This window comes from Salvelinus namaycush, chromosome 2 (genome assembly GCF_016432855.1).
Source record: "Salvelinus namaycush isolate Seneca chromosome 2, SaNama_1.0, whole genome shotgun sequence".
NCBI lineage: Eukaryota > Metazoa > Chordata > Actinopteri > Salmoniformes > Salmonidae > Salvelinus > Salvelinus namaycush.
The window spans coordinates 63,319,236-63,347,125 of record NC_052308.1 but is presented as its reverse complement, the minus strand read 5'-3'; the positions used below and the strand labels follow the sequence as shown (position 1 = coordinate 63,347,125).

The 27,890-nt window shown below is 44.3% G+C and overlaps 1 pseudogene; it reads left to right on the top strand.

The window, feature by feature from the left end:
• The first annotated feature begins 532 nt into the window (after positions 1 to 532).
• On the top strand, positions 533 to 27,405 carry LOC120022648 (annotated as a pseudogene).
• The last annotated feature ends 485 nt before the right edge of the window (positions 27,406 to 27,890 follow it).

Below are 27,890 nucleotides of genomic sequence, written 5' to 3'. Positions count from 1 at the left end.
GTGGGGCTTTGACAAAGCTATTGGAAGTTGCTAGTATGTCTTCTAACTAAGTCAGTTTTAGGTTGCATAAGGAGACATTTAAAAGGAGACTCCACAACTCAAAGGAGAGTACTTTGAAAATGGTTCTCTGGTTGGCACTGATCAGAGAGAACTGTTTTGTGGAACCCTGTTTTCACCTATCCAATGGTGTTGGATCAGAATTCTTGGCTGCCGGTCCAATTCAAACTCACGGTCACAATCTCATGAAACACACATGGCAGGAAGTGCTGCTGGTTTAGACAGGAAACTGAGCCCAAAAGCCACTGAGCACAAACAACCACATGTATCTGTGTCAGACGACCCACAGATGGTGATGATGTTCTATTAAATGTCATTCAATAAATATTCTACATATTGCTGTCGTTAATGTATCAATTTCAAGTTTGATCCGAATAGTTGATAGAACTGGTGAATGGGACAGGCCTCTAGACAGAGTTGTAAAATGGATGTCTCAGCTTCCCATTATTATCATAGCATCAGATCAGATGTCTCAATGAGGAGGCTACGCAGGACGGCAAGACACGAGGACCCACTTACCCTGCACTTCCAGGGGGCCTCCAACAACATCATCCACACCCGCACTTCTGTGTTCAGCACCACTCTCTTTGGCATATTCGACAAAGCCATCCACCATTTTGAGACGGACCATGGTGAGGAGAGAGGGGTCGTTCTGACCCAAGATGGCACCACAGTGGCCATCGCTCCCATGCTTCTAGGCATTGAGGTGGGTCTGAAAGCTAAGCTGGAGGGCACCCCTCCTCTGGGCATGTTTCCCCTCACCTTAGCCAAAAACCTAGGGTTGTCGTTCCTTAGCCTCCAGGACTTTCCAATCGCTCAGTGTCTGGAGCCAGACGGCTGATTGGACAACGTGACCCACCCCAGAGTGTTCCAGATGTCGCGGATGCCCACCCTGGCCACCGATGCCCTCGTCAACGGGGGAATGGATGGGTCCATCTTGAGCATGGATCTTGCCACCCTGGCCCCCTCTGAACAGCCTGGTAAACTCAGTGGGGTGCTGAAAGGTTACTACAACCATGTCCTGGAGGGGCAAGATCTGGGGGTTGTATCCAGCCACATCGGCCCCAAGCGTTGAGAGATTTCCCAAGCCCTGCTGGGCACCTTGGACAATCAGAGGCAGGTGATGGAGACCCTATACCTGGTGTGGAGGCTGGAGGACACTCAGTGGATAGCCAAGGATACAGGAGTGGAAAAAGCATTGAGAAACGGAATGCTGGAATTTGTCCACAGATACTGGGGTGAGTCTCAGGGTGAGAGAATCATTTACCCCTGTAATTATGAAATTGTAGGTGATAAATGGCCATTCATTTGAAGTCTACAGAAAATTGGTCTGTAAATATGAAGAGTAATTGAACCTGTTCTACTCTGGTTCAACCTCTCTTCTCCAGACTGCCCTCCCATCATCCCATGGTGTCAGTGGCGGCACCCTACTGAGGGTCTCCCTTCCCTCTTGCCCTGCCTCTCCCCTTCCTGTATATCCACCACACCTTCGAGCCAGACAGGACCTGTCACTCCTTCTGGCAGTGCTCCAGGAGCATGAGGGCCATGCAGCGCTTCCACCAAGAAGACCGCGGCTGGACCGACATCGGATATAGGTGACCTTTGACCCCCTCATCCATTCGCAGATATTAACAAACCCTTTATACTAAGCTTCATAAATGGAGACAAGTGTGCTGTGTCAGCCTACAATTACTGAAGCAGTCATATTATAGCAAATCTTGACATGATATTTATTACACAGTATAACTGTGCAATATAAAATGACAAGATGCTATAACAGGAATCAGGGTTGTGAGATAATGCAATTTGTTTTATCACTCCAACTCCTAAATGTATGTTCCCCTCAGCTTTGTGGTGGGTTCTGACGGGTACATCTACGAGGGGCGCGGCTGGCATCACCTTGGCACCCACACCAGGGGGCAGAACTCTTATGGTTACGGCGTGGCCTTTATTGGCAACTACCGCCCCTCTCTGCCCTCACGCCATGCCCTGGATCTGGTACGCCAACACCTGGCCAAGTGTGCAGTGGATGCCGGGCGCCTGCAGGCCAACTTCACCCTCCACGGGCACCGGCAGCTGGTGGACACCTCCTGTCCAGGAGACGCACTCTACTCAGAGATCAGGGGCTGGGAGCACTTTGGGGTGAGAGACTGTTCAGTATTATAGGCTACTAAACTGTCAGTCAATGTCAAATTAATCCATTTAATTCATACACAATCATAAAGGCATCACAGTTGCTCCAGAACACTATTCAGTCATAATACAATTGTGCCCTTTTTCCTACATTAGACATTAGTGATAAACACCAACATTAAGCTGTTTGTGCACTGTTGATATTGATGCTGCTGACAGGTTTTGATCCGGTGTCATCTTGATCACTCATTACAGCAACCTTTTACAGGAAACCAGCTCATGGAAAAAGGACCAATGAAGAAGACAAGCATGTAAAAAGCAGTGAGGAATAAAACCAGTTTTGTCAAAATGTCTCATTGGTTTGTATGGGGGTATCAATTTGTTATGTCCATGATAATAGTGTGTTTTAGAGTTATAACAGCGTATAACACTCACCCTTCTGGTTGTCACTGCTTCACATTACAGTATTGTAACACAACAGAGAGACATGTACAGTGTACTGAACAAAAATATTAGAGCAACATGTAAAGTGTTGGTCCCATGTTTCATGAGCTGAAATTAAAGATCCCAGACATTTTCCATACGCACAAAAAGCATATTTCTCTCCAATTTTGTGCTGAAATGTATTTACATTCCTGTTAGTGAGCATTTCTCCTTTGCCGAGATAATCTATCCACCTGACAGGTGTGGCATTTCAAGAAGCTGATTAAACAGCATGATCATTACACTGGTGCACCTTGTCCTGGGGACAATAAAAGAGCCACTCTTAAATGTGAAATTTTGTCACACAACAAAATACCTCAGATGTCTCAAGTTGAGGGAGTGTGTAATTGGCATGCTGACTGCAGGAATGTCCACTAGAGCTGTTGCCAGATAATTGAATGTAAATGTATCTACTATAAGCCACCTCCAACGTCGTTTTAGAGAATTTGGCAGTACGTCCAATCGGCCTCACAAACGCAGACCACGTGTAACCACGCCAGCCCAGGACCTCCACATCTGACTTCTTCACCTGTGGGATCGTCTGAGACCAGCCACCAGGACAGCCTTTGATAAAGCCCCTTTGTGGGGAAAAACTCATTCTGATTGGCTGGGCCTGGCTCCCCAGTGGGTGGGCCTATGCCCAGTCATGTGAAATCCATAGATTAGGGCCTAATTTATTTATTTAAATTGACTGGTTTCTTTATATGAACTTATAACTCTTAGCCTATATCAAAATGTTAATTTGTTAATTCATTAAACGTGAATTACAATTAAATGACTGTAAACATCGCCATTAACACAAAAATAACATCAGTTTTAGTGGCGTAGGGAGACAGTTGGGCCTATTGGAAGACTTTTAAATTGTTTTGGCTAATGATTTATACATCTTGGCTATCTGTCCAATTAATGAAACACATATTGACCAGGTTGTGAGAGTGAAATGTTTAACAGGTGTGTAAATTAATATTAATTTTATTTTATTTGGATCTCTTTTAGTCCCCATTTGGACTAATCTTCCAAGAGTCCTTAAACATTAAAATACAATTTATAATACAAACACATTTTTACATATAATACAAACATACATTATATACTAACATAATGACCCAATAAATACTCAATCTAAAAAATACTGATTCTTCATCTACTATAGTCCCACAACATTTCTATGTATTATATTTAATCGGTTTTAAAATAATGTTTAAATGTATATATTGTGGCGTACAGCAAGTCAACCACCATGGGTAGACTCCTCGAGGCCTGGTAACAGATGGAGTATACATCACGAAGCGATGGCTCCATCTGCTGGACGTGCCAGGTCTCGACGGGCTCTCCAGCCAGGACTAATTGGGGGCTGATTGGGAGCTGGTGAGTAATCAAGGGCGGATTGCTCACCAGCTGTGCGAGGCCCATAAAGCTGCCAGAAGGGCAGTATACAGGAAGGGAGGGGGAAGAAAGGATTCCCGTGTTATATCAAATCAAATGAAATGTATTTGTCACATACACATGGTTAGCAGATGTTAATGCGAGGGTAGCAAAATGCTTGTGCTTCTAGTTCTGACAATGCATTAGTAACCAACGAGCAATCTAACCTAACAATTTCACAACAGCTACCTTATACACACAAGTGTAAAGGGATGAAGAATATGTACATAAAGATATATAAATGAGTGATGGTACAGAACGGCATAGGCAAGATGCAGTAGATGGTATCAAGTACAGTATATACATATGAGATGAGTAATGTAGGGTATGTAAACATTATATTAAGTGCCATTGTTTAAAGTGGCTAGTGATGCATGTATTACATAAAGATGGCAAGATGCAGCAGATGGTATAGAGTACAGTATATACATATGATATGCGTAATGTAGGGTATGTAGACATTATATTAAGTGGCATTGTTTAAAGTGGCTAGTGATACATTTTTTACATGTATGGCAGCAGCCACTCAATGTTAGTGGTGGCTGTTTAACAGTCTCTCGGTCCCTGCTTTGATGCACCTGTACTGACCTCGCCTTCTGGATGATAGCAGGGTGAATAGGCAGTGGCTCGGGTGGTTGTTGTCCTTGATGATCTTTATGGCCTTCCTGTGACATCGGGTGGTGTAGGTGTCCTGGAGGGCAGGTAGTTTGCCCCCGGTGATGCGTTGTGCAGACCTCACTACCCTCTGGAGAGCCTTACTGTTGTGGGCAGAGCAGTTGCCGTACCAGGCGGTGATACAGTCCGACAGGATGCTCTCGATTGTGCATCTGTAAAAGTTTGTGAGTGCTTTTGGTGACAAGCCAAATTTCTTCAGCCTCCTGAGGTTGAAGAGGCGCTGCTGCGCCTTCTTCACCACGCTGTCTGTGTGGGTGGACCAATTCAGTTTGTCTGTGATGTGTACGCCGAGGAACTTAAAACTTTCTACCCTCTCCACTACTGTCCCATCGGTGTGGATAGGGGGGTGCTCCCTCTGCTGTTTCCTGAATTCCACGATCATCTCCTTTGATTTGTTGACGTTGAGTGTGAGGTTATTTTCCTGACACCACACTCCGAGGGCCCTCACCTCCTCCCTGTAGGCCGTCTCGTCGTTGTTGGTAATCAAGCCTACCACTGTAGTGTCGTCTGCAAACTTGATGATTGCAGACGACGCAGTCGTGGGTGAACAGGGATTACAGGAGATGGCTCAGAACGCACCCTTGTGGGGCCCCAGTGTTGAGGATCAGCGGGGTGGAGATGTTGTTACCTACCCTCACCACCTGGGGGCGGCCCGCAGGAAGTCCAGTACCCAGTTGCACATGGCGGGGTCGAGACCCAGGGTCTCGAGCTTGATGACGAGTTTGGAGGGTACTATGGTGTTAAATGAACAGGGCTCCGGGCAGCCGAGCGGAAATGGAGGAGAACTCGCCTCCCTGCGGACCTGGCATCCTTTCACTCCCTCTTCTCTACATTTTCCTCTTCTGTCTCTGCTGCTAAAGCCACTTTCTACCACTCTAAATTCCAAGCATCTGCCTCTAACCCTAGGAAGCTCTTTGCCACCTTCTCCTCCCTCCTGAATCCTCCTCCCCCTCCCCCCCCCTCCTCCCTCTCTGCGGATGACTTCGTCAACCATTTTGAAAAGAAGGTCGACGACATCCGATCCTCGTTTGCTAAGTCAAACGACACCGCTGGTTCTGCTCACACTGCCCTACCCTGTGCTTTGACCTCTTTCTCCCCTCTCTCCCCAGATGAAATCTCGCGTCTTGTGACGGCCGGCCGCCCAACAACCTGCCCGCTTGACCCTATCCCCTCCTCTCTTCTCCAGACCATTTCCGGAGACCTTCTCCCTTACCTCACCTCGCTCATCAACTCATCCTTGACCGCTGGCTACGTCCCTTCCGTCTTCAAGAGAGCGAGAGTTGCACCCCTTCTGAAAAAACCTACACTCGATCCCTCCGATGTCAACAACTACAGACCAGTATCCCTTCTTTCTTTTCTCTCCAAAACTCTTGAACGTGCCGTCCTTGGCCAGCTCTCCTGCTATCTCTCTCAGAATGACCTTCTTGATCCAAATCAGTCAGGTTTCAAGACTAGTCATTCAACTGAGACTGCTCTTCTCTGTGTCACGGAGGCGCTCCGCACTGCTAAAGCTAACTCTCTCTCCTCTGCTCTCATCCTTCTAGACCTATCGGCTGCCTTTGATACTGTAAACCATCAGATCCTCCTCTCCACCCTCTCCGAGTTGGGCATCTCCGGCGCGGCCCACGCTTGGATTGCGTCCTACCTGACAGGTCGCTCCTACCAGGTGGCGTGGCGAGAATCTGTCTCCGCACCACGTGCTCTCACCACTGGTGTCCCCCAGGGCTCTGTTCTAGGCCCTCTCCTATTCTCGCTATACACCAAGTCACTTGGCTCTGTCATATCCTCACATGGTCTCTCCTATCATTGCTATGCAGACGACACACAATTAATCTTCTCCTTTCCCCCTTCTGATAACCAGGTGGCGAATCGCATCTCTGCATGTCTGGCAGACATATCAGTGTGGATGACGGATCACCACCTCAAGCTGAACCTCGGCAAGACGGAGCTGCTCTTCCTCCCGGGGAAGGACTGCCCGTTCCATGATCTCGCCATCACGGTTGACAACTCCATTGTGTCCTCCTCCCAGAGCGCTAAGAACCTTGGCGTGATCCTGGACAACACCCTGTCGTTCTCAACTAACATCAAGGCGGTGGCCTGTTCCTGTAGGTTCATGCTCTACAACATTCGCAGAGTACGACCCTGCCTCAGACAGGAAGCGGCGCAGGTCCTAATCCAGGCACTTGTCATCTCCCGTCTGGATTACTGCAACTCGCTGTTGGCTGGGCTCCCTGCCTGTGCCATTAAACCCCTACAACTCATCCAGAACGCCGCAGCCCGTCTGGTGTTCAACCTTCCCAAGTTCTCTCACGTCACCCCGCTCCTCCGCTCTCTCCACTGGCTTCCAGTTGAAGCTCGCATCCGCTACAAGACCATAGTGCTTGCCTACGGAGCTGTGAGGGGAACGGCACCTCCGTACCATCAGGCTCTGATCAGGCCCTACACCCAAACAAGGGCACTGCGTTCATCCACCTCTGGCCTGCTCGCCTCCCTACCTCTGAGGAAGTACAGTTTCCGCTCAGCCCAGTCAAAACTGTTCGCTGCTCTGGCACCCCAATGGTGGAACAAACTCCCTCACGACGCCAGGTCAGCGGAGTCAATCACCACCTTCCGGAGACACCTGAAACCCCACCTCTTTAAGGAATACCTAGGATAGGATAAAGTACTCCTTCTAACCCCCCCCCCCCCTTAAAAGATTTAGATGCACTATTGTAAAGTGGTTGTTCCACTGGATATCATAAGGTGAATGCACCAATTTGTAAGTCGCTCTGGATAAGAGCGTCTGCTAAATGACTTAAATGTAAATGTAAATGCTGAGCTGTAGTCGATGAACAGCATTCTCACATAGGTATTCCTCTTGCTCAGATGGGTTAGGGCAGTGTGCAGTGTGGTTGTGATTGCATCGTCTGTGGACCTATTGGGGCGGTAAGCAAATTGGAGTGGGTCTAGGGTGTCAGGTAGGGTGGAGGTGATGTGGTCCTTGACTAGTCTCTCAAAGCACTTCATGGTGACGGAAGTGAGTGCTACGGGGCGGTAGTCGTTTAGCTCAGTTACCTTAGCTTTCTTGGGAACAGGAACAATGGTGGCCCTCTTGAAGCATGTGGGAACAGCAGACTGGGATAAGGATTGATTGAATATGTCCGTAAACACACCAGCCAGCTGGTCTGCGCATGCTCTGAGGATGCGGCTGGCGATGCCGTCTGGGCCTGCAGCCTTGTGAGGGTTAACACGTTTAAATGTTTTACTCACGTCGGCTGCAGGGAAGGAGAGTCCGCAGGTTTTGGTAGCGGGCCGTGTCAGTGGCACTGTATTGTCCTCAAAGCGAGCAAAGAAGTTGTTTAGTCTGTCTGGGAGCAAGACATCCTGTTCTGCGACGGGGCTGGTTTTCTTTTTGTAATCCGTGATTGACTGTAGACCCTACCACATACCTCGTGTCTGAGCCGATGAATTGCGACTCTACTTTGTCTCTATACTGACACTTAGCTTGTTTGATTGCCTTGGAGGGAATAGCTACACTTTTTCTATTCGGTCATGTTTCCGGTCACCTTGCCCTGGTTAAAAGCAGTGGTTCGCGCTTTCAGTTTCGCGCGAATGCTGCCATCAATCCACGGTTTCTGGTTGGGGAATGTTTTAATAGTTGCTGTGGGTACGACATTGCCAATGCACTTGCTAATGAACTCGCTCACCGAATCAGCGTATTCGTCAATGTTGTTGTTTGACGCAATGCGGAACATATCCCAATCCACGTGATCGAAGCAATCTTGAAGCGTCGAATCAGATTGGTCGGACCAGCGTTGAACAGACCTGAGAGCGGGAGCTTCCTGTTTTAGTTTCTGTCTATATGCTGGAAGCAACAAAATGGAGTCGTGGTCAGCTTTTCCGAAAGGAGGGCGGGGAGGGCCTTAAAAGCGTAGCGGAAGTTAGAATAAGAATGATCCAGGGTTTTACCAGCCCTGGTAGCACAATCGATATGCTGATAGAATTTAGGGAGTCTTGTTTTCAGATTAGCCTTGTTAAAATCCCCAGCTACAATGAATGCAGCCTCAGGATATGTGGTTTCCAGTTTACATAGAGTCAAATTGTCACGTTCCTGACCTGTTTTCTGTTGTTTAGTATGTGTTTAATTGGTCAGGGCGTGAGTTTGGGTGGGCAGTCTATGTTTTCTGTTTCTATGTTTGTTTAAGGGTGACCTAATATGGCTCTCAATTAGAGGCAGGTGGTTTTCATTTCCTCTGATTGAGAGTCATATTAAGGTAGGTGTTTTCACACTGTTTGTTGTGGGTGGTTGTCTTCCGTGTCAATGATCCAGGGTTTTACCAGCCCTGGTAGCACAATCGATATGCTGATAGAATTTAGGGAGTCTTGTTTTCAGATTAGCCTTGTTAAAATCCCCAGCTACAATGAATGCAGCCTCAGGATATGTGGTTTCCAGTTTACATAGAGTCAAATACATTTCGTTCAGGGCCATCGATGTGTCTGCTTGGGGGGCAATATATGCGGCTGTGATTATAATCTAAGAGAATTCTCTTGGTAGATAATGCGGTCGACATTTGATTGTGAGGAATTCTAAGTCAGTTGAACAGAAGGACTTGAGTTCCTGTATGTTGTTATGATCACACCACGTCTCGTTAATCATAAGGCATACCCCCCCCCCCCCGCCCCTCTTCTTACCAGAAAGATGTTTGTTTCAGTCCGCGCGATGCGTGAAGAAACCAGCTGGCTGTACCGACTCCGATAGCGTGTCTCGAGTGAGCCATGTTTCCGTGAAGCAAAGAACGTTACAGTCTCTGATGTCTCTCTGGAATGCTACCCTTGCTCGGATTTCATCAACCTTGTTGTCAAGAGACTGGACATTGGCGAGTAGTATGCTCGGGAGCGGTGCACGATGTGCACGTCTCCAGGAGCCTGACTAGAAGACCGCTTCGTCTGCCCCTTTTACGGCGTCGTTGTATTGGTTCACCGGCTGGGATCCGATCAATTGTCCCGGGTGGTGGGCAAAACACAGGATCCGCTTCGGGAAAGTCGTATTCCTGGTCGGAAATGATGGTGAGATGATGTTGCTCTTATATCCAGTAGTTCCTCCCGACTGTATGTAATAAAACCTAAGATTACCTGGGGTACCAATGTAATATATATAGTTGACGGTTGCAGAGGTAACAAGACGGAGTTCAGTTTTGTGCCCGACAGGATACAGCCAGATCCGGAACCCCAAAGACGGCATCCCGGAGAGGGTCTCATGGGGGAGACCTATCCTTTTCTTTTTGATCTATTATTTAAATAAACACCCTTGAATCTGAGCTAATCCTTCTCTGTCCGTGTCTGATCTGGGTAAACGTCTTGACCAAACCCCGTGGTCTGCCTCAATATTGAAGGTTTCTGGTATGCTAAGTTAATTTACGGAAAAGCAAACCATGCAATAATCTGAGTACGGCGCTCAGACAACAAATCAAGCCAAACAGATATCCGCCATGTTGGAGTCAACAGAAGTCAGAAATAGCATTATAAATATTCACTTACCTTTGATGATCTTCACCAGAATGCACTCCCAGGAATCCCAGTTCCACAATAAATGTTTGATTTGTTCGATAAAGTTAATCTTTATGTCCAAATACCTCCTTTTGTTTGCGCATTTAGCCCAGTATTCCAAATTCATGACGCGCGATCACTAGGAGCAGACGAAAAGTCAAAAAGTTCCATTACAGTCCGTAGAAACATGTCAAACGAAGTATAGAATCAATCTTTAGGATGTTTTTAACATAAATCTTCAATAATTTTCCAACCGGAGAATTCCTTTGTCTTCAGAAATGCAATGGAACTCAAGCTAACTCTCACGTGAAAACGCATGGTCAACTCATGGCACTCTGGGAGAGACCTTACTCAATCCCCTCTCATTCGCCCCCACTTCACAGTAGAAGCATCAAACAAGGTTCTAAAGACTGTTGACATCTAGTGGAAGCCTTAGGAAGTGCAATATGACCCCATAGACACTGTGTATTCGATAGGCCAAGAGTTGAAAAACTACAAACCTCAGATTTCCCACTTCCTGGTTGGATTTTCCTCAGGTTTTCGCCTGCCATATGAGTTCTGTTATACTCACAGACATCATTCAAACAAAAAATTAGCAACTGGGACTGAGTAACAGGCAGTTTACTCTGGGCACGCTTTTCATCCAAACGTGAAAATGCTGCCCCCTATCCCAAACAAGTTAACACCTCCTTCACTGACACCGTTTGCAGACTAAAAGAGCAGGTCTTGTTGCTCATATTATGATCATCAATCCATTGGACAATAGCTTGTTTGGAAGAATGTATGTTTACATTGTTGCTCAGTAAATACATTATCTTTGTAAAAAAAATCTGTAAAATTATTGGCAATATCAACTGGTTTTCTTATTATTTTCCCGTCAACCTCCACACTAGATGGGCATGATGAGATAGATGTACCAAGTAAGCCCTTAACTTTGTTCCATACCTTTTTAGAATCATTTTTAGAATCAATTAAATCATTGTTGTAAAATAACTTTTTTTTCTTTCGATTCGATTTAACTGCATAATTACATAATGTTCTATAATTCTGTTCATCAATTTCTAAATTTGACTTGGCTGCTAAGACTTTTGCCATATTTCTTTGAGAAAAAGCCTCACCCAGTTCATCATCACTCCATGGAGATGGACGAGCACCAACTGTACTCTTTCTTATAGGGGCATGATGGTTCATTACCTCAGTGAGCAAATCAATAAAACATTCTGTAGCGTGATTTAGTTCATCCCTTCATTCTTTGGAACCTTAGTGTTCATGGTTATGATCACAATATTATGGTCTGTCCAGCCCACTGGCATTGCTCTGGCTTTTAAGCATTGCAATGGTATATTACAGAAAATCAGGTCAATGCATGTGTCTGAACAATGACCCAACTTAATTGAGTATCATTAACCATTTGTTTCAAACCACAGTTCTCGGCATATCTCATCAATTTTGTTCTATTCAAATTATTGTGATCCTTCCAATTTATATTAAAATCACCCAAGATAAATACATCTCTGTTGCTATCTGTGGCCTGGTCAAACCCAGTACATAAGTCATCCAAATTGGACACCTCAGAGCTAGGAGGTCTATACACACATCCCACCAATATGGCTGCCTGGTGAATCAGATGTACTTGAGCCCATAGTGCTTCTACATGACATACATTAAGGTCATCCCTCCTCTTAAAAGGTATATGATTCTGAATGTACAGTGCTACACCCCCACTATTCCTATTCCTATCCCTTCTCAGTAGACTATATCCAAGAATGTTCATTTGCCCATCATTTACAGACGCATGTAAATGCGTTTCGGTCATGGGATTTTTTTTTCTCTCCTTTCATTGATCTCGGTGGGAAAGTGATCATTCATTCCAAAATCAGTGTTTCTGAGTTCTCTGCCGATGTTCTTCGTCATTTCCTTTTGCTTAAATTTGTCAAAACATGCAAAGATAGCCCATGGCCTATTTCCAGAGGCATTACCTATTCTATGGACTCTAGAGAAAGTGACATTACGCACAACATCAGTGGGCAGTTTTAGTTGAGTTGACATAAAGTCTCGGACTGTGTCCTCACAGCCTCTGCTGTTGTCATTCTCCGGTATCCCTGAAAACATTAGATTGTCCCGCATTGATCGACACTGTACATCAAGCAAGGTTTCTTTAAGTTGTTTGTTCTCCCTTTGCACCACCTCCACCTTGCCATGAATACAGTCTACAGTACCTTTCAGCGCCGTGTTCTCTTTCCTTAGATCATCAATCTGACGTTGGCTGAATTCTAGACTAGCACATAATACATTCATGTCCTCTCGTAATTTTTCCAATATATCAAGTTTGGCAAGCCTTTCATTGATGGATTTTAACAAGTCAACATCCATATCAGTAAACCTCTCCCCACTCGCCACACGCGCGCCCTCTTACTAGGGGATGGTTTGGTTCCATCGTTGATACCTATTGGCCAACTTGGTTTTGGTTTGTTTTGTTGATTGGGTTGGTTGTCCTTAACAATGCTTGAATCCTCCGAAACCAGCGACATGTTTCTTTGAGTTCGTAAGTATCTCTCGGCAATGAATCGTTCAAGCTCTTCAATGGATTCTGAATCATCCAAATATTCTTATCCATTTTGTATTTTGTAAAGTTTTGTCATATTTATTTGCTTCATCAGCATGGATTAACAATCATGGCATATTTGTTCAATCAACACTGATTTTGCTATTTTCATACACTTTCAATGTATTAAAAGTACAGTATAATGTTAAATATCCAACACCAACCACTTGATACCTAAGCATACTGTAAATCGTATTGATTGATTCTGTAATTCATTCCATATAGCCTACTTTAACTAGCCTGTTGTCTTCAATTTTTAAGCGATTTTTAAACCAACACATTTTAATATTGTATTGCATGTTTTATATATTTCTCTAACCCTTTTGTATGCGAATTGCCAATGCCAATAAACCATCATAAATGACGTTTTTTCCAGTGACATCGAGTAAAAATGTTACAGGATCTGTATTCATTAGGAAGAAATAGGATTGGCCAGGGGCAAATGATACAACAGGATAAATAAATGTGCTCAGAAATGTACGACGCTGTGCGCAATAAGGAACGTGTCACCATAGAAATAGAATCTATATTAGAATTCCATGCTCGTCACAATGTCCAATAACATACATTTGAATTCCAAATTCTATGTGTATTACTCAGAGGTTAATTTATTCACAATCACAACCAACCTACAGTAAATCGATAGCAAACGCGAATTCTTCATTCAAGTCAATCAAAAAATCGTATATTTTTTCCTGTTCTCAGTAAGGTAAGTAGGTCTTCCCATAATGAGAAGGACCGATATTGTACGCATTCGACATTTTCGAAAAACACGTTACTTGAATCATATCGAATCTGTTAGCTATACAACCAATTTATCGATCATCTAAGATGACTTCCTCATCATAATTAAGGTCTCAATAATCTCATCTGCACTTTCATTGTTTATATTGCATGTTGTTGTTCTATGTAAGGTATAATGTATATTCTTCCCATTTAGATAACTTTTTCCAGCATTAATTTGAAAAAGACAGATGTACTGCTGTAGACATCTGGTCTTGGGTTCTGTGCTCAGTAACCCTTGCTCTTTCTGCAGAGCTTTGGGCAACAAAAACAAATAATCAAAAAAGGCCTCATCATTCTCCATGGAGGAGCCGTTAGTTTGTGCCATGAACCAATTCATATCACTCTCTGCTTGCCACATTCTAACTGGTTTAGTAACTAATTGAAGACTCTATTGCAGAAAATGCTCAAGAGGCAATTCTGTACACTGAAAGCCCAGGGAAGGATCCCACTGGACCTCCCTCTGAGACCAATGAAGGCCTGGCTCCTGGCAGGGAAAAGAGTCTTCTTGGAGTGAGTGCAGTGTTCTCAGACTATTTTTGAATTGTACAAAACGTTATACTTCAAGGTAACTTGAGTTTATCACATCATTAGACAAGTGTAAATGATAACCCGAATGTATCAAAATATATCAGATGACAGCAAAAGTTTGATAGATAGTGTAGACAGACATAGTCTGATACATTTCCATATTCACATGAAGGCGTGAGACAGAGACATGGAAGAGATGGAGGAAGATCTGTGTAGCTGAATTGGTGAGGACTATGTAGAGCAAACAGTACACCCACTGTAAAGCACTTAAGATATCAGCTAGCTCATTTTTGTACCCAAAGAGAGAAACAGTTGTAATTTTTTCCAACATTTCAATGATGGACCAGTGTCCAGTCTCACCTGATACATCAACGGTCTGTTAATTACATATTATGTTGTTACATAGACTTGGGATACAAAGAGGGGCCTGGAATTACAGGAGACAGAGAGAGTTCTCCTGGTCAGTTGCCAGACAGTTCAGGATGAATTAAGGATGTCCGATGTCATCGTGGACACGGCGCCCAACGGAGCCATCCAGCTTCTGAAAGAGGAGTGTTGGAAGTTGAACTTCTTGCACCTAAAGGATGAGACATGCCAGGCCACTGAGGTAAGACATAAGAGCCATCTGCAATGCCAATATTGTTTCTTTGAATAGAATGTCAAGCATCTTTGTCATTTCTGTGTATAATATGGTGTTCAACGTTGGTCAATATTACATTGGAATTACAGTCAACTTTGGATGTCTTTGGTTTGTTGTATTTGTGAAGTAGCTATAGGATAGTTATGTATGTCTCTGTCCATTTACAACTCACTGAGCTGTATGGACATTCTGAGACCTCTTCAAAGGAAACTCTAATTGAAGAGAAAAGTCCAAAGACCAAGTGCCCGGCCAGTGTCGCTGGGGCTGCTGACATTCACAACACCAATGAGGAGGCTTCAGAGGAGTCTCCGAATAACGATGTGGTGGACGTTCAGGATGAGCTGCTGGCCCTGGTCAGTGTGGAGAAAGAGGCTGCTGGAGATGGAAAGGTCCTCAGCAAGGTGGTGAAGCCCAAAGGGTGTCTGAAGGAGAGCTGCAAAGATCAGCTAACCCCAAAAATCTATGATATGATTACGGAACTACCAAATGAAAGGTCAAATGTCTTTGGAAGTTGGGTGTATCAGAGATGTCTCAAACGGGACAATAATACAAATAAGCTGCTATAATCTTTGACTTTGGATGTCTGTGGTATATCTTGTGAAACAGGACAGATATCTGTTTTGTTCTTACTCTTTCATTGCTCTGCATTGTCTGCTTAGTCCTATTTCGGATCCACTGAGAGCCTTCCTGAGATGTGTAGCAGAGGTCCAAAGGTGTGCAGTGGAGTGCCTGAGGTGTCAAATGCAGTGGGAGAGGTGTCCAGTGACACAAATACGACAGAAGCTGCTGACGACCTTCTGGACACTGGAAATTTCCTGAGTAAGGTGGTGCAGCTATCCACCCAGAGCCATCCTGAGGTGTGCAATGGAGAGGCTGAGCTGTGCAGCGGTCCTGAGGTGTGCAGTGGAGTGCCTGGGGTGAGCAGCGGAGGGCCTGGGGGTTGCAGTGGAGTGCCTATGGTGTGCATTGGAGTGCCTGAGGTGTCAAACGCAGTGGAAGAGGTGTCCAGTGATACAAAGACAGAGGCTGCTGAAGACCTTCGGGACACTGAAAATGTCCTCAGCAAGGTGGTGAGATCCAAAGGGTGGCTGAAGGAGGGCTGGGAAGATCAGCTGACCAAAGACTTCAATGATATGATTGCAAGACTCCCAAAGGTGAGGAACAAGAAGCCTGTTTCGTGAATGAAAGGTCAACTGTCTTTCTAAGTGGGGTGCATCAGGGTTGTCTGAAACTGGACAATATTATAAATGAGCTACTATAATCTTTGACTTTGGATGTCTGTGGTATGTTTTGTGAAACAGCTAAAGGACATATGTGTTGTTCTTACTCTCGCACTGCTCTGCATTGTCTGTTCAGTCCTATTTTGCATCCAACGAGAGCCTTCCTGAGGTGTGCAGCGGAGTGTCCGAGGTGTCGAACGCAGCGGAAGTGGTGCACAGTGACACAAAGAAGCAGATGAAAAATGGCGTTCTACGATTCTTCCGACGTGTGTGGAAGTTCTTCACATGCACCAACAGCCTCCCCAAAGAGGAGTGACTCAAGCACACACAACTCTGGGCCACACTTTGCCTCGGCGACTGAATTTCTCCACCATCTCCCCCTTTCCTTCCAACTGCCTATTTGTAATAATAAAAATAAAGGGGATCTGAACCACAACAAAAACTGTTTCCATGAGTGTTTTTCATATAACTCACTATAGTATGAAGAATGCTTTAAAAGAACACTTACTAATTAATTATCCAGACTATTAAGCTGTTTGAGAAGTACTTAAGTATGCATTAATCAAAGTATTACTGCATTACACACTAGTAAATATGCACGAAATCATTTGAGACACTTTGCATATTAGTGTAAGTTTGTGGTGGAATGGCTCTACTGTGGGCTATTTTCCTCATCAAAACCAAATCACAACTTTATTTGCATAGCACATTTCTTACAGATGATGCATTTCAAAGTGCAGCGAAAATAAAATAATAAAAGGTTAGAAATATTAAAATGAGAAATTAAAATAGTAAAACAACCACAGTGGACATGAGAGACTAATGCACTAAAATAAATGAAAATAAATAAGATCAATACAATGGGATAAAATAGATAGTAGGACTAAGCAAAAGCACGGCTAAAAAGTAGCTCTTCAAAATGTCTACAGTTTCTGAGGCCCTCAGATCCTCCGTCAGGCTGTTCCAAAGGCCAGGAACATAGTGGCTGAAGGCAGCCCCACCAAACGTTTTGGTTCTCACCTTTGGAACAACTAAAAGACCCGTGCCAGAGGATCTGAGGGACCGACCGGGCACATACAGTATCTTAAAAGCATGTCAGACATGTATTCAGGTGCAGGGCCACGTAGTGCTTTTGAAATCCATTATTAAACTACAGGCAACCAACACAGGGACTTTAAAATAGGTGTTACAGTATGTTCAATTGTATCTCCTGATGACAGTTCAGTTATATTGGTGTAATAGTGCCCTCCAGTGTTTCTGAGTAAAGGTTTAGATAAATGATGGTTCTAGTGGTGGGGCTTTGACAAAGCTATTGGAAGTTGCTAGTATGTCTTCTAACACCCAGAGGCAGGTGATGGAGACCCTATACCTGGTGTGGAGGCTGGAGGACACTCGGTGGATAGCCAAAGATACAGGGGTGGAAAAAGCAGTTAGAGACGGAATGCTGGAATTTGTCCACAGATACTGGGGTGAATCTCAGGGTGGGAGAGAGGGAATCATTTACCCCTATAATTATGAAATTGTAGGTGATAAATGGCTATTCATTTGAAGTCTACAGAAAATTGGTCTGTAAATATGAAGAGTAATTGAACCTGTTCTACTCTGGTTCAACCTCTCTTCTCCAGACTGCCCTCCCATCATCCCACGGTGTCAGTGGGGGGCGGCAGCCTACCGAGGGTTTCCCTTCCCTTTTGCCCTGCCTCTCCCCTTCCTGTATATCCACCACACCTTCGAGCCAGACAGGACCTGTCACTCCTTCTGGCAGTGCTCCAGGAGCATGAGGGCCATGCAGAGCTTCCACCAAGAAGACCGCGGCTGGACCGACATCGGATATAGGTGACCTTTGACCCCCTCATCCATTCGCAGATATTAACAAACCCTTTATACTAAGCTTCATAAATGGAGACAAGTGTGCTGTGTCAGCCTACAATTACTGAAGCAGTCATATTATAGCAAATCTTGACATGATGTTACACAGTATAGCAATATATAATGACAAGATGCTATAACAGGAATCAGGGTTGTGAGATAATGCAATTTGTTTTGTCACTCCAACTCCTAAATGTATGTTCCCCTCAGCTTTGTGGTGGGTTCTGATGGGTACATCTACGAGGGGCGCGGCTGGCATCACCTTGGCACCCACACCAGGGGGCAGAACTCTTACGGTTACGGCGTGGTCTTCATTGGCAACTACTGCTCCTCTCTGCCCTCACGCCATGTCCTGGATCTGGTACGCCAACACCTGGCCAAGTGTGCTGTGGATGCCAGGCGCCTGCAGGCCAACTTCACCCTCCACGTGCACCGGCAAATGGTGGACACCTCCTGTCCAGGAGACGCACTCTGCTCAGAGATCAGGGGCTGGGAACACTTTGGGGTGAGAGACTGTTCAGTATTATAGGCTACTAAACTGTCAGTCAATGTCAAATTAATCCATTTAATACATACACAATCAAAAAGGCATCACAGTTGCTCCAGAACACTATTCAGTCATAATACAATTGTGCCCTTTTTCCTACATTAGACATTAGTGATAAACACCAACATTAAGCTGTTTGTGCACTGTTGATATTGATGCTGCTGACAGGTTTTGATTCGGTGTCATCTTGATCACTCATTACAGCAACCTTTTACAGGAAACCAGCTCATGGAAAAAGGACCAATGAAGAAGACAAGCATGTAAAAAGCAGTGTGGAATAAAACCAGTTTGGTCAAAATGTCTCATTGGTTTGTATGGGGGTATCAATTTGTTATGTCCATGATAATAGTGTGTTTTAGAGTTATAACAGCGTATAACACTCACCCTTCTGGCTGTCACTGCTTCACATTACAGTATTGTAACACAACAGAGAGACATGTACAGTGTACTGAACAAAAATATTAGAGCAACATGTAAAGTGTTGGTCCCATGTTTCATGAGCTGAAATGAAAGATCCCAGACATTTTCCATACGCACAAAAAGCATATTTCTCTCCAATTTTGTGCTGAAATGTATTTACATTCCTGTTAGTGAGCATTTCTCCTTTGCCGAGATAATCTATCCACCTGACAGGTGTGGCATTTCAAGAAGCTGATTAAACAGCATGATCATTACACCGGTGCACCTTGTCCTGGGGACAATAAAGAGCCACTCTTAAATGTGCAATTTTGTCACACAACAAAATACCTCAGATGTCTCAAGTTGAGGGAGTGTGTAATTGGCATGCTGACTGCAGGAATGTCCACTAGAGCTGTTGCCAGATAATTGAATGTAAATGTATCTACCATAAGCCACCTCCAACGTCGTTTTAGAGAATTTGGCAGTATGTCCAATCGGCCTCACAAACGCAGACCACGTGTAACCACGCCAGCCCAGGACCTCCACATGTGACTTCTTCACCTGTGGGATCATCTGAGACCAGCCACCAGGACAGCTGATTAAATTGGGGAGTATTTCTGTCTGTAATAAAGCCCTCATTCTGATTGGCTGGGCCTGGCTCCCCAGTGGGTGGGCCTATGCCCAGTCATGTGAAATCCATAGATTAGGGCCTAATTTATTTATTTAAATTGACTGGTTGCCTTAAATTAACTTATATCTCGGTAACATCGTTGAAGTTGTAGCATGTTGCATTTATGTTTTTGATCAGTATAGCTGCATCTGTCGAGAGAGAGAGACAGTGACACCCAGTGATATAGGAATGACTACTGGCACCAAGGCTACCAGAGGATCCAGTATAGATGTGTTCCTCTCAATGACTGGGTTCCACTCCTCTTAGCCTATATCAAAATGTTAAATTAATTGTTAATTCATTAAAATTAAATAGCAATAAATGACTGTAAACATCGCCGCTAACACAAAAATAACATCAGTTTTAGTGGCGTAGGGAGACAGTTGGGCCTATTGGAATACTTTGAAATTGTTTTGGCTAATGATTTATACATCTTGGCTATCTGTCCAATTAATGAAACACATATTGACCAGGTTGTGAGAGTGAAATGTTTAACAGGTGTGTAAGTTAATATTAATTAAACATGTATTTAAGAGGCCTAAATCCTCGATTTCAATCAAATGATTGTTAACTCAAAGCATTGAACATTATTTGGAATATTCTTATCCATTTTGTATTTTGAAAAATGTTGATACCTAAGCATACTGTAAATCGTATTGATTGATTCTGTAATTCATTCCATATAGCCTACTTTAACTAGCCTGTTGTCTTCAATTTTGAAGCGATTTTTAAACCAACACATTTTAATACTGTATTGCATGTTTTATATATTTCTCTAACCCTTTTGTATGCGAATTGCCAATGCCAATAAAACATCATAAATTACGTTTTTTTCCCAGTGACATAGCGTAAAAATGTTAGAGGATCTGTATTCATTAGGAAGAAATAGGATTGGCCAGGGGCAAATGTTACAACAGGATAAATAAATGTGCTCAGAAATGTACGACCCTGTGCGCAATAAGGAACGTGTCACCATAGAAATAGAATCTATATTAGAATTCCATGCTCGTCACAATGTCCAATAACATACATTTGAATTCCAAATTCTATGTGTATTACTCAGAGGTTAATTTATTCACAATCACAACCAACCTACAGTAAATCGATAGCAAACGCGAATTCTTCATTCAAGTCAATCAAAAAATCGTATATTTTTTCCTGTTCTCAGTAAGGTAAGTAGGTCTTCCCATAATGAGAAGGACCGATATTGTACGCATTCGACATTTTCGAAAAACACGTTACTTGAATCATATCGAATCTGTTAGCTATACAACCAATTTATCGATCATCTAAGATGACTTCCTCATCATAATTAAGGTCTCAATAATCTCATCTGCACTTTCATTGTTTATATTGCATGTTGTTGTTCTATGTAAGGTATAATGTATATTCTTCCCATTTAGATAACTTTTTCCAGCATTCATTTGAAAAAGACAGATGTACTGCTGTAGACATCTGGTCTTGGGTTCTGTGCTCAGTAACCCTTGCTCTTTCTGCAGAGCTTTGGGCAACAAAAACAAATAATCAAAAAAGGCCTCATCATTCTCCATGGAGGAGCCGTTAGTTTGTGCCATGAACCAATTCATATCACTCTCTGCTTGCCACATTCTAACTGGTTTAGTAACTAATTGAAGACTCTATTGCAGAAAATGCTCAAGAGGCAATTCTGTACACTGAAAGCCCAGGGAAGGATCCCACTGGACCTCCCTCTGAGACCAATGAAGGCCTGGCTCCTGGCAGGGAAAAGAGTCTTCTTGGAGTGAGTGCAGTGTTCTCAGACTATTTTTGAATTGTACAAAACGTTATACTTCAAGGTAACTTGAGTTTATCACATCATTAGACAAGTGTAAATGATAACCCGAATGTATCAAAATATATCAGATGACAGCAATAGTTTGATAGATAGTGTCGACAGACATAGTCTGATACATTTCCATATTCACATGAAGGCGTGAGACAGAGACATGGAAGAGATGGAGGAAGGTCTGTGTAGCTGAATTGGTGAGGACTATGGAGAGCAAACAGGACACCCACTGTAAAGCACTTAAGATATCAGCTAGCTCATTTTTGTACCCAAAGAGAGAAACAGTTGTAATTTTTCCCAACATTTCAATGATGGACCAGTGTCCAGTCTCACCTGAGACATCAACGGTCTGTTAATTACATATTATGTTGTTACATAGACTTGGGATACAAAGAGGGGCCTGGAATTACAGGAGACAGAGAGAGTTCTCCTGGTCAGTTGCCAGACACTTCAGGATGAATTAAGGATGTCCGATGTCACCGTGGACACGGCGCCCAACGGAGCCATCCAGCTTCTGAAAGAGGAGTGTTGGAAGTTGAACTTCTTGCACCTAAAGGATGAGACATGCCAGGCCACTGAGGTAAGACATAAGAGCCATCTGCAATGCCAATATTGTTTCTTTGAATAGAATGTCAAGCATCTTTGTCATTTCTGTGTATAATATGGTGTTCAACGTTGGTCAATATTACATTGGAATTACAGTCAACTTTGGATGTCTTTGGTTTGTTGTATTTGTGAAGTAGCTATAGGATAGTTATGTATGTCTCTGTCCATTTACAACTCACTGAGCTGTATGGACATTCTGAGACCTCTTCAAAGGAAACTCTAATTGAAGAGAAAAGTCCAAAGACCAAGTGCCCGGCCAGTGTCGCTGGGGCTGCTGACATTCACAACACCAATGAGGAGGCTTCAGAGGAGTCTCCTAATAACGATGTGGTGGACGTTCAGGATGAGCTGCTGGCCCTGGTCAGTGTGGAGAAAGAGGCTGCTGGAGATGGAAAGGTCCTCAGCAAGGTGGTGAAGCCCAAAGGGTGTCTGAAGGAGAGCTGCAAAGATCAGCTAACCCCAAAAATCTATGATATGATTACGGAACTACCAAAGGTAAGGGCCAAGAAGCCTGTTTCGTGAATGAAAGGTCAAATGTCTTTGGAAGTTGGGTGTATCAGAGATGTCTCAAACGGGACAATAATACAAATAAGCTGCTATAATCTTTGACTTTGGATGTCTGTGGTATGTTTTGTGAAACAGGATAGATATCTGTTTTGTTCTTACTCTTTCATTGCTCTGCATTGTCTGCTTAGTCCTATTTCGGATCCACTGAGAGCCTTCCTGAGATGTGTAGCAGAGGTCCAAAGGTGTGCAGTGGAGTGCCTGAGGTGTCAAATGCAGTGGAAGAGGTGTCCAGTGACACAAAGACGACAGAGGCTGCTGAAGACCTTCTGGACACTGGAAAAGTCCTCAGCAAGGTGGTGAACCCCAAAGGGTGGATGAAGCAAGACTGGGAAGATCAGCTGACCAGAGACTTCAATGATATGATTGCAAAAGTCCCAAAGGTAAGGAACAAGAATCCTGTTTTGTAAATGAAAGGTCAATCGTCTTTGTAAGTGGGGTGTATCAGGGTTGTCCCAAACTGGACAATATTATAAATTAGCTGCTATAATCTTTGACCTAGTTTTTTTTTTAAATGACAAATGTGTTTTCCTTACTGTTTCATTACTGCACTGTCTGTTTAGTCCTATTTCGGATCCACCGAGAGCCTTCCTGAGGTGTGCAGCAGAGGTCCTGAGGCGTCAAACGCAGTGGAAGAGGTGTGCAGTGACACAATGAAGATAGAGGCTACTGGAAATCTTCTGAAAACTGGAAATGGCCTAAGCAAGGTGGTGCTCCTATCCACTGAGAGCTGTCCTGAGGTGTGCATTAGAGTGCCTGAGGTGTTCAGTGGAGGTCCAGAGGTATGCAGTGAAATGCCTGAAGTGTACAGTGGAGATTCTGAGGTGTGCAGGGAATGTCCTGAGATGTTCAGTGAGGTGCCTGAGGCACCAAACACAGTGGAAGAGGTGTCCAGTGATACAAAGACAGAGGCTGCTGAAGACCTTCGGGACACTGAAAATGTCCTCAGCAAGGTGGTGAGATCCAAAGGGTGGCTGAAGGAGGGCTGGGAAGATCAGCTGACCAAAGACTTCAATGATATGATTGCAAGACTCCCAAAGGTGAGGAACAAGAAGCCTGTTTCGTGAATGAAAGGTCAACTGTCTTTTTAAGTGGGGTGCATCAGGGTTGTCTGAAACTGGACAATATTATAAATGAGCTACTATAATCTTTGACTTTGGATGTCTGTGGTATGTTTTGTGAAACAGCTAAAGGACATATGTGTTGTTCTTACTCTCGCACTGCTCTGCATTGTCTGTTTAGTCCTATTTTGCATCCAACGAGAGCCTTCCTGAGGTGTGCAGCGGAGTGCCCGAGGTGTCGAACGCAGCGGAAGTGGTGCGCAGTGACACAAAGAAGCAGAAGAAAAATGGCGTTCTACGATTCTTCCGACGTGTGTGGAAGTTCTTCACATGCACCAACAGCCTCCCCAAAGAGGAGTGACTCAAGCACACACAACTCTGGGCCAAACTTTCTCCACCATCTCCCCCTTTCCTTCCAACTGCCTATTTTTAATAATAAAAATAAAGGGGATCTGAACCACAACAAAAAAACTGTTTTCATGAGTGTTTTTCATATGACTCACTATAGTATGAAGAATGCTTTAAAGAACACTTACTAATTAATTATCCAGACTATTAAGCTGTTTGAGAAGTACTTAAGTATGCATTAATCACAGTATTACTGCATTACACACTAGTAAATATGTAGGAAATCATTTGAGACACTTTGCATATTAATGTAAGTTTGTGGTTGAATGGCTCTACTGTGGGCTATTTTTCTCATCAAAACCAAATCACAACTTTATTTGCATAGCACATTTCTTACAGATGATGCATTTCAAAGTGCATAGAAAATAAAATAATAAAAGGTTAGAATAAAAAAATAGTAAAACAACCACAGTGGACATGAGAGACTAATTCACTAAAATAAATGAAAATAAATAAGATCAATACAATGGGATAAAATAGATAGTAGGACTAAGCAAAAGCACGGCTAAAAAGTAGCTCTTCAAAATGTCTACAGTTTCTGAGGCCCTCAGATCCTCCGGCAGGCTGTTCCAAAGGCCAGGACAATAGTGGCTGAAGGCAGCCCCACCAAACGTTTTGGTTCTCACCTTTGGAACAACTAAAAGACCCGTGCCAGAGGATCTGAGGGACCGACCGGGCACATACAGTATCTTAAAAGCATGTCAGACATGTATTCAGGTGCAGGGCCACGTAGTGCTTTTAAAATCAATTATTAAACTACAGGCAACCAACACAGGGACTAAAATAGGTGTTACAGTATGTTCAATTGTATCCCCTGATGACAGTTCAGTTATATTGGTGTAATAGTGCCCTCCAGTGTTTCTGAGTAAAGGATTAGATAAATGATGGTTGTAGTGGTGGGGCTTTGACAAAGCTATTGGAAGTTGCTAGTATGTCTTCTAACTAAGTCAGTTTTAGGTTGCATAAGGAGACATTTCAAAAGAGAATCCACAACTCAAAGGAGAGTACTTTGAAAATGGTTCTCTGGTATGGCACTGATCAGAGAGAACTGCTTTGTGGAACCCTGTTTTCACCTATCCAATGGTGTTGGATCAGAATTCTTGGCTGCCGGTCCAATTCAAACTCACGGTCACAATCTCATGAAACACACATGGTAGGAAGTGCAGCTGGTTTAGACAGGAAACTGAGCCCAAAAGCCACTGAGCACAAACAACCACATGTATCTGTGTCAGACGACCCACAGATGGTGATGATGTTCTATTAAATGTCATTCAATAAATATTCTACATATGGCTGTCGTTAATGTATCAATTTCAAGTTTGATCCGAATAGTTGATAGAACTGGTGAATGGGACAGGCCTCTAGACAGAGTTGTAAAATGGATGTCTCAGCTTCCCATTATTATCATAGCATCAGATCAGATGTCTCAATGAGGAGGCTACGCAGGACGGCAAGACACGAGGACCCACTCACCCTGCACTTCCAGGGGGCCTCCAACAACATCATCCACACCCACACCTCTGTGTTCAGCACCACTCTCTTTGGCATATTCGACAAAGCCATCCACCATTTTGAGACGGACCATGGTGAGGAGAGAGGGGTCGTTCTGACCCAAGATGGCACCACAGTGGCCATCGCTCCCATGCTTCTAGGCATTGAGGTGGGTCTGAAAGCTAAGCTGGAGGGCACCCCTCCTCTGGGCATGTTTCCCCTCACCTTAGCCAAAAACCTAGGGTTGTCATTCCTTAGCCTCCAGGACTTTCCAATCGCTCAGCGTCTGGAGCCAGACGGCTGATTGGACAACGTGACCCACCCCAGAGTGTTCCAGATGTCGCGGATGCCCACCCTGGCCAGCGATGCCCTCGTCAACGGGGGAATGGATGGGTCCATCTTGAGCATGGATCTTGCCACCCTGGCCCCCTCTGAACAGCCTGGTAAACTCAGTGGGGTGCTGAAAGGTTACTACAACCATGTTCTGGAGGGGCAAGACCTGGGTGTTGTATCCAGCCACATCGGCCCCAAGCGTCGAGAGATTTCCCAAGCCCTGCTGGGCACCTTGGACAATCAGAGGCAGGTGATGGAGACCCTATACCTGGTGTGGAGGCTGGAGGACGCTCAGTGGATAGCCAAGGATACAGGGGTGGAAAAAGCATTGAGAAACGGAATTCTGGAATTTGTCCACAGATACTGGGGTGAGTCTCAGGGTGAGAGAATAATTTACCCCTGTAATTATGAAATTGTAGGTGATACATTTTTACATTTACATTTTAGTCATTTAGCAGACGCTCTTATCCAGAGCGACTTACAGTAGAGTGCATACATTTTATTACATTTTATTACATTTACATACTGAGACAAGGATATCCCTACCGGCCAAACCCTCCCTAACCCGGACGACGCTATGCCAATTGTGCGTCGCCCCACGGACCTCCCGGTTGCGGCCGGCTGCGACAGAGCCTGGGCGTAAACCCAGAGACTCTGGTGGCGCAGTTAGCACTGCGATGCAGTGCCCTAGACCACTGCGCCACCCGGGAGGTGGCCATTCATTTGAAGTCTACAGAAAATTGGTCTGTAAATATGAAGAGTAATTGAACCTGTTCTACTCTGGTTCAACCTCTCTTCTCCAGACTGTCCTCCCATCATCCCACGGTGTCAGTGGCGGCACCCTACCGAGGGTCTCCCTTCCCTCTTGCCCTGCCTCTCCCCTTCCTGTATATCCACCACACCTTCGAGCCAGACAGGACCTGTCACTCCTTCTGGCAGTGCTCCAGGAGCATGAGGGCCATGCAGCGCTTCCACCAAGAAGACCGCGGCTGGACCGACATCGGATATAGGTGACCTTTAAACCCCCTCATCCATTCGCAGATATTAACAAACCCTTTATACTAAGCTTCATAAATGGAGACAAGTGTGCTGTGTCAGCCTACAATTACTGAAGCAGTCATATTATAGCAAATCTTGACATGATATTTATTACACTGTATAACTGTGCAATATAAAATGACAAGATGCTATAACAGGAATCAGGGTTGTGAGATAATGCAATTTGTTTTATCACTCCAACTCCTAAATGTATGTTCCCCTCAGCTTTGTGGTGGGTTCTGACAGGTACATCTACGAGGGGCGCGGCTGGCATCACCTTGGCACCCACACCAGGGGGCAGAACTCTTACGGTTACGGCGTGGCCTTCATTGGCAACTACTGCTCCTCTCTGCCCTCACGCCATGCCCTGGATCTGGTACGCCAACACCTGGCCAAGTGTGCTGTGGATGCCGGGCGCCTGCAGGCCAACTTCACCCTCCACGGGCACCGGCAGCTGGTGGACACCTCCTGTCCAGGAGACGCACAGAGATCAGTGGCTGGGAGAACTTTGGGGTGAGAGACTGTTCAGTATTATAGGCTACTAAACTGTCAGTCAATGTCAAATTAATCCATTTAATTCATACACAATCAAAAAGGCATCACAGTTGCTCCAGAACACTATTCAGTCATAATACAATTGTGCCCTTTTTCCTACATTAGACATTAGTGATAAACACCAACATTAAGCTGTTTGTGCACTGTTGATATTGATGCTGCTGACAGGTTTTGATCCGGTGTCATCTTGATCACTCATTACAGCAACCTTTTACAGGAAACCAGCTCATGGAAAAAGGACCAATGAAGAAGACAAGCATGTAAAAAGCAGTGTGGAATAAAACCAGTTTTGTCAAAATGTCTCATTGGTTTGTATGGGGGTATCAATTTGTTATGTCCATGATAATAGTGTGTTTTAGAGTTAGAACAGCGTATAACACTCACCCTTCTGGTTGTCACTGCTTCACATTACAGTATTGTAACACAACAGAGAGACATGTACAGTGTACTGAACAAAAATATTAGAG